Source organism: Rhinoderma darwinii, chromosome 13 (assembly GCF_050947455.1).
Source record: "Rhinoderma darwinii isolate aRhiDar2 chromosome 13, aRhiDar2.hap1, whole genome shotgun sequence".
In the NCBI taxonomy this organism is placed as follows: Eukaryota; Metazoa; Chordata; class Amphibia; order Anura; family Rhinodermatidae; genus Rhinoderma; species Rhinoderma darwinii.
The window spans coordinates 42,892,212-42,905,191 of NC_134699.1; the positions used below are offsets into that span (position 1 = coordinate 42,892,212).

At 43.0% G+C, this 12,980-nt stretch overlaps 1 protein-coding gene across 3 annotated transcripts in view; it reads right to left on the bottom strand.

The window, feature by feature from the left end:
- The window catches only part of NCOA5 (nuclear receptor coactivator 5), a 40,744-nt gene extending 34,886 nt beyond the window's left edge, over positions 1–5,858 (bottom strand). For 2 of the 3 annotated variants that reach the window (XM_075846690.1, XM_075846689.1), the window contains exon 1: positions 5,711–5,857. The gene's annotated coding sequence lies outside the window, so the exon portion shown is untranslated. Of the gene's footprint in view, positions 1–5,710 lie in introns of all 3 variants that reach the window. The other variant, XM_075846691.1, reaches the window with a different exon arrangement.
- Between the last annotated feature and the right edge of the window lie 7,122 nt (positions 5,859–12,980).

Here is a 12,980-nt window from a genome sequence, read left to right on the forward strand (position 1 = left end):
TCTTTCACTGCACAATCACTGAACAATGAGAAGTGTATGACGCTGATTGGTCACTGATTGGTCAGCGTCATACACTCCTCTGTACAACGCCCACTTGGTCAAAAGTAAAAACACGCCCAGTTGGTCATTAAAGGAACAGTGTCATCACAAATTTATTTTTCATATGTTAAAGATGTTAGTGCTTTATTAAAAACGTTTATATTTATTTGTGTGTTTGTGTTTTACTTTTTCTTATTTTTACACTTTTTCTTCCCTATGGGGGCTGCCATTTTTTGTTCCATTTCTGTCTGTGTCGATTAACGACACATACAGACATGGAATACGGCAGCCACAGTCCCATAGGGACTGCGAACGGCTCCCGTCCCATCCACTTCTGTGTACGCCGTCTGCGTGGGAACGGCGCATGCGCCGTTCCCACACAGTCCAATTTGAAATTGGCGCCGTCCGGCGCCATTTTCCTGTGGACCGGAAGTCGCGGCCGGACAGTAAGATTACTACTTCCGGTCGCGGCTTCCGGACTTGTGCACTTGGACCAGCGGCAGCAGACGGGCCGGAGGGAGCCGCGGCGGCAGGAGCAGGTAAGAGATTTCAATGTATGTTCGTGTTTGTGTACGTTTACTATTGTATGTTAACCTTCTACACTGTGTGTTAGCTCAAAAAATGGCGACACACAGTGTAGGAGGTTAGACCGTTCAAACCCCTCGTTTATCCCGGCACTAGCCAGGATAAAGGAGGGGGGGGATGCTGAGAGCTCACTAGAGCGAGGGCTTTTTACCCAATTTTGCAATGCTGCAATTTTGGGAATAGCTCCATCTAGTGACCAGCAATGGGAAATATTATAAATTAGAATCTAATTTATAATATTTCCTGACTCGTGAAAAAAATAAAAAAATTTTTAACAATGTTTAATCACCTACACACTAAATGTTTAATTAAAAAAAAAAACACATGTTTTTCTGGCGACACATTCCCTTTAAGAAACGAATTAGCATAAATCTAAAATTGTTTACAACTTGCTCAAAAGTGATCCTTTTTCAAAATAAAAGCCACTGCCGATCAGATCATGTAGGAGATAGGACACTTATAATCTGGTGACAGAGCCTCTTTAAACTTTGAAGTAGATTAACCCTTTCTTGATGCCTCAATGAACAGGCCTAAATTTTAAGTTTTGGCATACATTCTTTTAAACGGTCATAACTTCTGAACTACTTCGGATAACAATCATTTTTTTAGGGGGGGGTTTTCGCAACAAAATCACACTTTCAAAAAATATATATTTTTACTACATATGCAACACATTTTATATTACAACGAAACAATTGATAAAAAAAAAGTGCCAGATTTATTGTCATTTATTAATTTACACTAAATAGTTAATGTATGACTTAACTAACAATTTCTGATCACTCTAACTTACTATTCCTGCCTGCCTATTCTAACACTAAGGGCCCGTTCACATCACGGTTCGCTTTCCACAGTAGCAATTTCTCACATTTTCAAGAAAATTTCAAAAGGACATTTTTACAGGTACCAGTTTAGTTGTGAAGTGGTTTTGAGGGCCTTATATATTAGAATCCCCCAATAAATCACCCCATTTTCAAAACTGCACCCCTAAAAGTATTCAAAACAGCATTCAGAAAGTTTCTTAAACCTTTAGGCGTTTCACAGGAAATAAAGCAAAGTAGAGGTGAAATTTACAAATTTCATTTTATTTTGCCGAAATTCATTTGTAATAAAAAAAAAAATAATAATTGTGTAACACAGAAGGTTTTACCAGAGAAACGCAACTCAATATTTATTTCCCAGATTCTGCAGTGTTTAGAAATATCCCACATGTGGCACTAGTGTGCTAATGGACCGATACACCGGCCTCAGAAGCAAAGGATTTTGGGGTCTGCTTTTTTTTTAGATTATATTTTAGGCACCTTGTCAGGTTTGAAGAGACCTTGTGGTGCCAAAACAGTGGAAACTTCCCAAAAGTGACCCCATTTTGGAAACTACACCCCTCAAGGAATTTATCTATGGGTATAGTTAGCATTTTGACCCCACAGGTATTTTGCTATATTTATTGGAGTTAGTCTGTGAAAATGAAAATCTACTTTTCTTCTGAAAAAACAGACATTTTTAATATTTACAAGGAGTAAACAAGAAAATGCACCCCAACATTTGTAAAGCATCTTCTCCCGATTACGGCAATACTCCATATGCAGTAATAAACTGCTGTTTGGACCCACGGCAGAGCTCAGAATAGAAGGAGCGCCACTTGGATTTTGGAGCGCAGATTTTGCTGGATTGGTTTTCAGTGCCATGTCGCGTTTGCAACGTACTGGAGGGACCTAAACAGTGGAAACACCATAAAAGTGACCCCATTTGGGAAACTACACCCCTCAAGAAATTTTGCTAGGGATATAGTGAGCATTTATACCCCACAGGTTGTTTGCAGAATTTAGTGGAATTATGCCGTGAAAATGAATAAACATTTTTGTCCACTAAAATGTTGAATTTTTTCCGTTTCACAAGGGATAAAGGAGAAAAAGTCGCCCTAAATTTGTAACCCAATCTCTCCCGAGTGTGACAATCCCCCACATGTGGTAATTGTTTTTTAAATAGAAATTAATTAACCTTTGCAGGACTGCTCCTTTTTTGCTTTTCCATTTTAGTTTCACTCCCCGCCTTCCAAACGCCATAACTTTTTTATTTTTCCATCAATAGACTGGTGTGAGGGCTTATTTTTTGCGGGAAGAGTTGTAGTTTCTATTGACACCATTTAAAGTACCATATAATGTACTGGGAAACCGAAAAAAAAAATCTATGTGGGGTAAAATTGGAAAAAACAATTCCTCCATTGCTTTTTGGGTTTCGTTTTTACCGCTTTCACCGTGCGGTAAAAACGACAATTTAACTTTATTCTGCGGGTCAATACAATTACGGTGATACCAAATGTGTATATATATATTTTACTACTTCTACAAAAGAAAAAACTATTTGTTAAAAATAAAAAATTATTGTTTTGTATCAACACATTCTGAGAGCCATAACTTTTTTTATTTTTTGGTCGATTGAGTGGTGTGAGGGCTTATTTTTGGCGGAACGAGCTGTAGTTTTTATTGGTACAATTTCTTGGTACATACAACATTTTGATCACTTTTTATTACATTTTATTTAGAGCTTTGGTGACCAAAAAACATATGCGCTAAAAACTTAGTTTTACTTTATTCTGCGGGTCGGTACGATTACGGCGATACCATATGTACATCGTTTTTTATGTTTTGCAGCGTTTGCACAATAAAATCACTGGTTTATAAAATAATTTCTTTCCTGTGTCACCATATTCTGAGAGCCGTAAGTTTTTTATTTTTCAGTCAAAAAGCGGTGTAAGGCCTTGTTTTTTCCGGGACGGGCTGTAGTTTTTATTGGTACATGCGACTTTTTGATCACTTCTTATTTTATATTTTGCGAGGGGTGGTGACCAAAAAAATAGTGATTCTGGCATTGTTTTTAGTTTGGTTTTTTTGCGGCGTTCGTCATGCGGGGAAAACAACATTATAGTTTTATAGATTGGGTCATTACGAACGTGGTGATACCAAATATGTGTACTGTTTTTTTAGCAGTTTCATTTTTTTCCTATAATAAGAGACTTATTATAGAAAAAAAAAATCTTTTATTTTTACATTTTTGTAAAACATTTGTAACTTTTTTTTACTTTTTTCTTTACACTTTCTTTTTTGACCTGCAGCTCTGATCGCTGCTAGAATACATTACACTACCTTGGTAATGTAACGTATTCCAACTGTCAGTGTGACGTCACAGTCACTCTGACAGTTAGTCTACGAGGACCAGCCTGAGACTGATCCTCATAGGCTTCTATACATGGCAGACCCGGAGGCCGTTGTCTGGCCCCCGGGTGCCATCACAAGCATCAGCAGCCCCCACAATTGCATGGGGGCTGCTGATGTGCTACAATTGCCCTAAATGCGGCAATCGCAATCAAGCCCCTCATTTAACGGGTTAATTGCCGAAATCAGCGGTGATGAGCCGCTGATCGGCAACAGTGGTGTCAGCTGTCGGGGACAGCTGACCTGGTTCCCGATGCACACTGTCAATGACCGTGTGTATCGCGAACGACAGTGACGTCCTGTCACTGACATGAAGCCTATCAGGTGGCTGGTCCTGATAGGCTTCCGTACATGGCAGACACGGAGGCCATTAATTGGCCTCCGGTCGCCATGCTAGCCATCTGCAAAACCCACGATTTCATTGTGAGGTCTGCCGATGTGCTAGAAACCCCTAAAATGTGGCGATTGCAATCGATCGCCGCATTTAAGGGGTTAATTGCCGAAATCAGCTAAAATGAGCCGTCGGTGGGCAACAGTGGAGTGTCAGCTGTCGGGGACAGCTGGCCTCCAGGTTCCCTGTGCGCACTGTCGCTGACAGTGTGCACCGGGAAACGCGCAGTAACTGTACGTCCTTGTGCGCTAACACAATTTACACTTTAGTTATCAGCAGGATATCGCCTATTAGATTAGTTAGGCGATAGGGAATTAATAAATTAGTGACAGATCCGCTTTAACCCTTTCATGCCGACAATCTGTAGATTCACACCCTATCCGCATATACCCCGTGCAGCCAGGGCGCGAATCTACAGATCTCTGCATCTGCCGGCATAGCACTGGGGAGATCGCTCTGACGCCGGCGGTGTCAGTGTCCCCGGCTGCCCAGTAACCTGTTCTCTGACAGCCGAACCGATCAGTTCGGCAACAGAGCATGTGATCACCATGATTAACCCCTAGGCGCAAGCGACGCAACTTACGTCCGGGTGGCCAGTGTCTTAGCGCACCAGTGCATTGCTGTAAATCTGACACAAACGTTAGCGAAGTGTCAGGATTCTGAATACACATCACGTCCATGCTGGAGGTGATGTCTATTCATTATCAGGACATTGCATAATGTTATAGTGTTTATGTGGCTGCACAAAGCGATATAGCTATCTGCAGAGTAAATGAATGGGGAGAACGCCCACTTGGCCATAAAGTAAAACACGCCCAGTTGTCCATTGAGAAACTCATTAGCCTAAATCTAATATAGGTCATAACTCCGTCACAAATGATTGTTTTTCTAAATAAAAAAATACTGCTGTAATCTACATTACAGCACCGATCACATTATGTACAAAATAGGCCACTTATAATGTGGTGACAGAGCCTCTTTAAGTCACTCAGGACTAGTAAACACGTGTCTAACTAGTGGCAAAGCACAGGAGAATAATTTTAATAGTAAATAAAAGGTTTTCTTTTATATTTTCTGCAGGTTTCTCCCATAGGAATGAAATACCCAGATCACGGATATTAATCCTTTTACAGGATTATAATTCCAACGCATACAGGGTATATAGCGGTAGTGATGTGATGTAGAGGAGTAGTATATGCCACATACAGTTATAGTCACTTACTACTAACCACTGCCTGAAGGTAGCTGTGTATCTCCACATACTCATTGCTTACCAAGGGGTAGAACATGGTAACTATAATGAACGCGACGCATAACACGTAAAAAAAAAAAAACACCTTACACACAAATGATACAAGCAGACAAGGCATTATGGCTTTGCCCTGGACCCAGAGTGCGCGCCACAATACGCATACACCACATTCCTCAGTATAAATACACGTATTGTTCAGTCCGCAGTCTAAATACAAAACATGGCGCTCACCTATTTCCAGACCTTTCTTTCCTTACGAGCAACCGTTTCCGAACACAAAGCCTCCCGCGTCCCAGAGCTCTTTACACACCGTTTTGCTTTACGACAAAATACCGCCTATCCCTCAGCCTCAGAAGCTGCGAGCTGTGGTTGGCCGCGCCGGAAACGTGACGTCACCTGCATGACCCGCCTTCCGTCGCCATCTTGTCTTCGCAGGCTACTTCTCAGCTAATGGCTGCTGTGACGTGATCTACATTATCTATACATTTCGTAATCCTAATTTGGAAAGTGTTTTAACCGTTTTGTTGTGTTTTGTTTTTTGTTAACAAAAGAAGCAGCATTTTTGTTATATCGTCGTATTAGTAAGAATTACACACGGGGTCTTTTGCCGAGTTTTTTGACGCGGAAACCGCGTCGCAAAACTCGGCAGAAACGGCCCAAGAACGCCTCCCATTGATTTCAATGGGAGGCGTCAGCGTCTTTTCCCCGCGAGCAGTAAAACTGCCTCGCGGGAAAAAGAAGCGACATGCCCTATCTTCGGGCGCTTCCGCCTCTGACCTCCCATTGACTTCAATGGGAGGCAGGAAAAAGCGTATATCTCGCTGTTTTATGCCCGCGGCGCTCAATGGCCGCGGGCGAAAAACGGCGCGATAATTGGCGCGAAAATCGGCGTGCAGGGAGAGGAATATCTGCCTCAAAGTTCCAAACGGAATTTTGAGGCAGATATTCCTCCCCCAAAATACTCCGTGTGAACATTAAATGAGTTTTTCCTCACAGGTTGACAGGGTGTGCAGAGGACAGGAGCGGAGTTGACCCGCGTCTTGCTTGATATTAGTAATATTTTGAGGTAAAATTTTATCACAACAATTGTTACAAAATTGAAATGTATTTATAAAGCAGAAATTTATGTTCAATAAACAATCTTTTTTTTTTTTTTTCATGTACTAAAATTCTGTTCATATTTCATCCGATTGTCAATTTTTATGAAAAATCACTCAAATGGAAATGGTTATTGAATGTGTCCTAAGAACGACCCCTTTCAAAGTAAAAATTAGCCATTCAGTTTGGCAAAAATGAGTTATCAAAGTGGCACACATAGGGCTAGGGCTTCGTGACAACTTTGGCTGTGACACGTGGGCAAAGATGGCTGTGTCGTTCTGCCTTCATCATATACAAGGGAGGGGGCTGTGTGACACTATATACAAGGGAGGGCTGTGTGGCACTATATACAAGGGAGGGCTGTGTGACACTATATACAAGGGAGGGCTGTGTGACACTATATACAAGGGAGGGCTGTGTGGCACTGTATACAAGGGAGGGCTGTGTGACACTATATACAAGGGAGGGCTGTGTGACACTATACAAGGGAGGGCTGTGTGACACTATACAAGGGAGGGCTGTGTGACACTATATACAAGGGAGGGCTGTGTGACATTATATACAAGGGAGGGCTGTGTGACACTATATACAAGGGAGGGCTGTGTGACACTATACAAGGGAGGGCTGTGTGGCACTATATACAAGGGAGGGCTGTGTGACACTATATACAAGGGAGGGCTGTGTGACACTATATACAAGGGAGGGCTGTGTGACACTACAAGGGAGGGCTGTGTGACACTATACAAGGGAGGGCTGTGTGACACTATATACAAGGGAGGGCTGTCTGACACTATATACAAGGGAGGGCTGTCTGACACTATATACAAGGGAGGGCTGTGTGACACTATATACAAGGGAGGGCTGTGTGACACTATATACAAGGGAGGGCTGTGTGACACTATATACAAGGGAGGGCTGTGTGGCACTATATACAAGGGAGTGGGCTGTGTGACACTATATACAATGGGAGGGCTGTGTGGCACTATATACAATGGGAGGGCTGTGTGGCACTATATACAAGGGAGGGCTGTGTGGCACTAAATACAGATGTAGCCGCCTTTTCCTTGACATTTAACGCATTAAATACACAGTGGCTAGATCCCTTATCTTGGCTTTTTCAATGGCTTTTGTTGTGCGATATCACACTGCAGCAAGTTATCAGGGTCAAGTTAAAGACATTCATAAAAGGAGGGGCTGTGTGGCACTATATACAAGGAGGGCTGTGTGGCACTATATACAAGGGGGGCTATGTGGCACTATATACAAAGGGGGCTGTGTGGCACTATATACAAGGGGGGCTGTGTGGCACTATATACAAGGGGGATGTGGCACTATATACAAGGTGGATGTGGCACTATCTTCTAAGGGGGGGCTGTGTGGCACTATATACAATGGGAGGGCTGTGTGGCACTATATATAAGGGAGGGCTGTGTGGCACTAAATACAGATGTAGCCACCTTTTCCTTGACATTTAACGCATTAAATAAACAGTGGCTAGATCCCTTATCTTGACTTTTTCAATGACTTTTCAATGGCTTTTGTTGTGTGATATCACAATGCAGCAAGTTATCAAGGTCAAGTTAAAGACATTCATAAAAGGAGGGGCTGTGTGGCACTATATACAAGGGGGGGGCTATGTGTCACTATATACAAAGGGGGCTGTGTGGCACTATATACAAGGGGGGCTGTGTGGCGCTATATACAAGGGGGATGTGGCACTATATACAAGGTGGATGTGGCACTATCTTCTAAGGGGGGGCTGTGTGGCACTATATACAAGGGGGGGACTGTTGCGCACAATCTTCTCTCTACACTGCAGCATAATACTGTACTACTTCTAGCAGCAGCAGTAGGCAGCTCTTCCTGATGGCTTGGACAGCTCCTGTGCCGTGTAACATGTCAGAGTGTCTTCTCTCTCTGGTTGCACAGCACAGGAGCAGCTGCTGCTACAAGTAGTACATTACTATACTCAGCGCAGAGAGGAGATCGTGCTGACCTGGGCAAGACAGGGGCTTTCTATAGGGAAGTGATACTGGGAGGGAGATGATACTGCAGAGGGATGACGGGGGGGGGGGGGTGTGGGAGAATACTGAAGGGAAAGGAAAATAATACTGTGGGAGATGATACTGGGAGGGGGGAAGTACTGTGGGAAGTGAGAGGATGCTGGGGGGGGCAGGGAGAGAGGGAGAGAGAGAGAGAGAGACTTACTAGAGATTAGAACAGATAGGCGTAAGTAGAAACAGACGCATTCCTCTTGTCTCTACCTTTTCCCATATGAGTAATGGGATTAATTACATTATTCGAAGACATTGGCCAATGTTGGGCCACTGTCTTCCTACTATAGAAGATTTTTCTGATATGCCTCTTTTCTCTTATTGGAGACCGCCCAATCTTAGGGATAAGCTTGTGAGGTCAGACCTTGGATCCTCCAAAGGTAATTGACAAACTTACTTGTATCCTCCCAAAAAGGGTTGTTTCCCATGCTTAGGTTGTACAAATTGCTCTCTCATGGTTGAAGGGAAGCTTTTTAGACATCCGAATACTGATAAACAGTTCAAAATCAATTATTTCCTTACTTGTAATATAGAATTTGTTATATATGTACTTCAGAGCCCATGTCCTGTTTTAAGTGACTAAGTGACTCCAGAGGACTCCATGAAGGGGGGAATAACCCCCCATCCCTCATAGAGCCCTCAGTATTTCAGTATTTATTATACAGCAGGGGGGGGGGGGTTGAGCGTGTAACTGACTGCTGAGTGTCTATGGGGGGAAATGATTGTCCCCCCATAGAGTCCTCTGCAGTGAGTTACACGCTCAACCCTCCCTGCTGTATAATAAATACTGAAATACTGAGGGATTATTCCCCTCTTCATACAGTCCTCTGCAGTGACTTAGATGGAAATCTCACCCCCCCCCCCCCTTGCTGTATAATCTATCCCCCTTTAGCCTCTGCCAATTGTTGCTTGTGGCAGGCTGGCAGGAGACGAACATGAAGACTTACCTTCTTCCTCGTCGTTCGTCCACCGCCCTTCTCGTCCGTTCCTCACTGGCAGCGCCAAAGAGGGGCGTGTTCTACCACAACTAGCAGACGCACGTCTGCTAGTCCTATCCAGCTATTGCTATCCATCCCCCTCCTCCTCATCAGCACTGCGCTGGCGGCTACATTCTATTGCAGTCCGCCCACCCGCCCCTCCCTCTCTCTCAACGGCCATTAGCGGCGCTACCACACCATGAGTCTTTAAGTGATTTTTAAAATGATGTGCGGTTGGGCCTTGGGCCCCGGGCGGCTGCCCGAACCGCCCATATGATAATCCGCCACTGGATATACCCCGTTAATAGGATGAGTGATGCAGGACTAGTCCGCTAGACATATTATACATGTGTCTGGTGTGTGCCCTCTTTCACTATGCACGACAGACCTCTTCCTTACGAATAGGGGAATGATTGACAGTGCACTCCTCTTGGGATATAATATATAAGTAATTGTGTGTATATACACACATTGATTTGCCACATATCCATAGATTCCTGTATGCCAGATGGAGCTATCTGCTCCCTGATACCATCCCAAATATACACCGCATTCCAAATTATTATGCAAATGTTATTTTTCGCTGATTTTCCTAAATAGTCGATGCAAATGACAGTCAGTATAATCTTCAAGCCATCAACCGTTGGAGTATAATGCGAATTTTATTGAACAAATCTCCTAATGATAACAGATTTTTTTTTAGAAGTAAAAAACTAAAACTTCACTGTTTCAAATTATTATGCACAACAGAGATCAAAACATTTTAAAGGTTGTAAAGAGAACTAAAATGGTAATTTGTTGAATTTGCAGCACCAGGAGGTCATATTTACAGAAATCAAAAGCTCTTTCAATCAGAAAAAACTTAACAGGCCAAGTTACATGTTAACATAGGACCCCTTCTTTGATATCACCTTCACAATTCTTGCATCCATTGAATTTGTGAGTATTTGGACAGTTTCTGATTGAATATCTTTGCAGGTGGTCAGAATTGCCTCCCAGAGCTTCTGTTTTGATGTGAACTGCCTCCCACCCTCATAGATATTTTGCTTGAGGATGCTCCAAAGGTTCTCAATAAGGTTGAGGTCAGGGGAACATGGGGGCCACACCATGAGTTCCTCTCCTTTTATGCCCATAGCAGCCAATGACACAGAGGTATTCTTTGCAGCATGTGATGGTGCATTGTCATGCATGAAGATAATTTTGCTACGGAAGGCACGGTTCTTCTTTTTGTACCACGGAAGAAAGTGGTCAGTCATAAACTCTACATACTTTGCAGTGGTCATTTTCACACTGTCAGGGATCCTAAAGGGGCCTACCAGCTCTCTCCCCATGATTCCAGCCCAAAACATGACTCCGCCACCTCCTTGCTGACGTCGCAGCCTTGTTGGGACATGGTGGCCATTCACCAACCATCCACTACTCCATCCATCTGGACCATCCAGGGTTGCACGGCACTCATCAGTAAACAACACGGTTTGAAAATAAGTCTTCATGTATTTCTGAGCCCACTGCAACCGTTTTTGCTTGTGAGCATTGTTTAGGGGTGGCCGAATAATAGCTTTATGCACACTTGCAAACCTCTGGAGGATCCTACACCTTGAGGTTCGCAGGACTCCAGAGGCACCAGCGGCTTCAAATACCTGTTTGCTGCTTTGCAATGGCATTTTAGCAGCTGCTCTCCTAATCCTATTAATTTGTCTGGCAGAAACACTCCTCATTATGCCTTTATCTGAACGAACCCGTCTGTGCTCTGAATCAGCCACAAATCTTTTCACAGTACGATGATCACGCTTACGTTTTCTTGAAATATCCCATTTTTTCATACCTTGTCCAAGGTATTACACTATTTCACGCTTTTCGGCAGCAGAGAGATCCTTTTTCTTTCCCATATTGCTTAAAACCTGAGGCCTGCTTAATAATGTGGAACGTCCTTCTTAAGTAGTTTTCCTATGATTGGGCACACCTGGCAAACTAATTATCACAGGTGTCTGAGATTGATTACAATGATTCAAAGAGCCCTAAGACACCATACCATCCATGAGTTTCATTGAAAAACTAATAATTAAATGTTTATGACACTTAAAGGAATAGTGTCACCAAAATTTTTTTTTTCATGTCAGTTTTATGTTAGTGTTTTATTAAAAACGTTTTTATTTATTTGTGTGTTTGTGTGTTACTTTTTTCTATTTTTTCACTTTTTCTTCCCTATGGGGGCTGCCATTTTTTGTTCCATTTCTGTCTGTGTCGATTAACGACACATACAGACATGGAATACGGCAGCCACAGTCCCATAGGGACTGCGAACGGCTCCCGTCCCATTGACTTCCGTGTACGGCGTCTGTGTGGGAACTGCGCATGCGCCGCTCCCACACAGTCCAATTCGAAATTGGCGCCGTCCGGCGCCATTTTCCTGTGGACCGGAAGTCGCGGCCGGACAGTAATATTACTACTTCCGGTCGCGGCTTCCGGATTTGTGCACTTGGACCAGCGGCAGCAAACGGAGCGGACGGGCCGGAGGGAGCCGCGGCGGCAGGAGCAGGTAAGAGATTTCAATGTATGTTCGTGTTTGTGTGTGTTTACTACTGTATGTAAACCTACTACGCTGTGTGTTAGCTCAAAAAATGGCGACACACAGTGTAGGAGGTTACACCGTTCAAACCCCTCGTTTATCCCGGCACTAGCCAGGATAAAGGAGGGGGGGATGCTGAGAGCTCACTAGAGCGAGAGCTTTTAACCCAATGTTGCAATGCTGCAATTTTGGGAAATAGCTCCATCTAGTGACCAAAAATGGGTAGTATTATAAATTAGAAATAATTTATAATATTTCCTGACTCGTGAAAAAAATAAAAAAAATTTGAACAATGTTTAATCACCCACACACTAAATGTTTAATAAAAAAAAAAAAAACATGTTTATCTGGCAACAACATGCCTTTAAATCTAATGTGCCTACAGATCACAGTTGTGAGTGGGAAGGGGAAAAATCTTTATTTACAGGTGGGGCTGTGTTAATCTTACAATTTTTTTTAATACTTTCTCGGATACAGCAAGACACAGCTTATACAGCTGTAAAATGTTAGCAGAGTCGCTGGCTGAGGTGTTGCGCTCAAAATGGGATGACAGGAAGGGATGCATGCTGGGACTTTTAGTTTCACTTTGCGGGTGTCCCACCCACACAAGCCTGCAGGAGAGAGCAGTACTATGGGAGCATGGTAAGGTGGAGAGGTTATATAAATTATCTATACATACTTCATTTTGCCTAATACCAGTTCTTTTTGGCTCTGTTTATTGTCTGAGGCATTTTAGATATTTTATATTGATGGTGGCTATGAGAGTAATTATTGATATTTGTTTAATCATTCACCATTCAGTA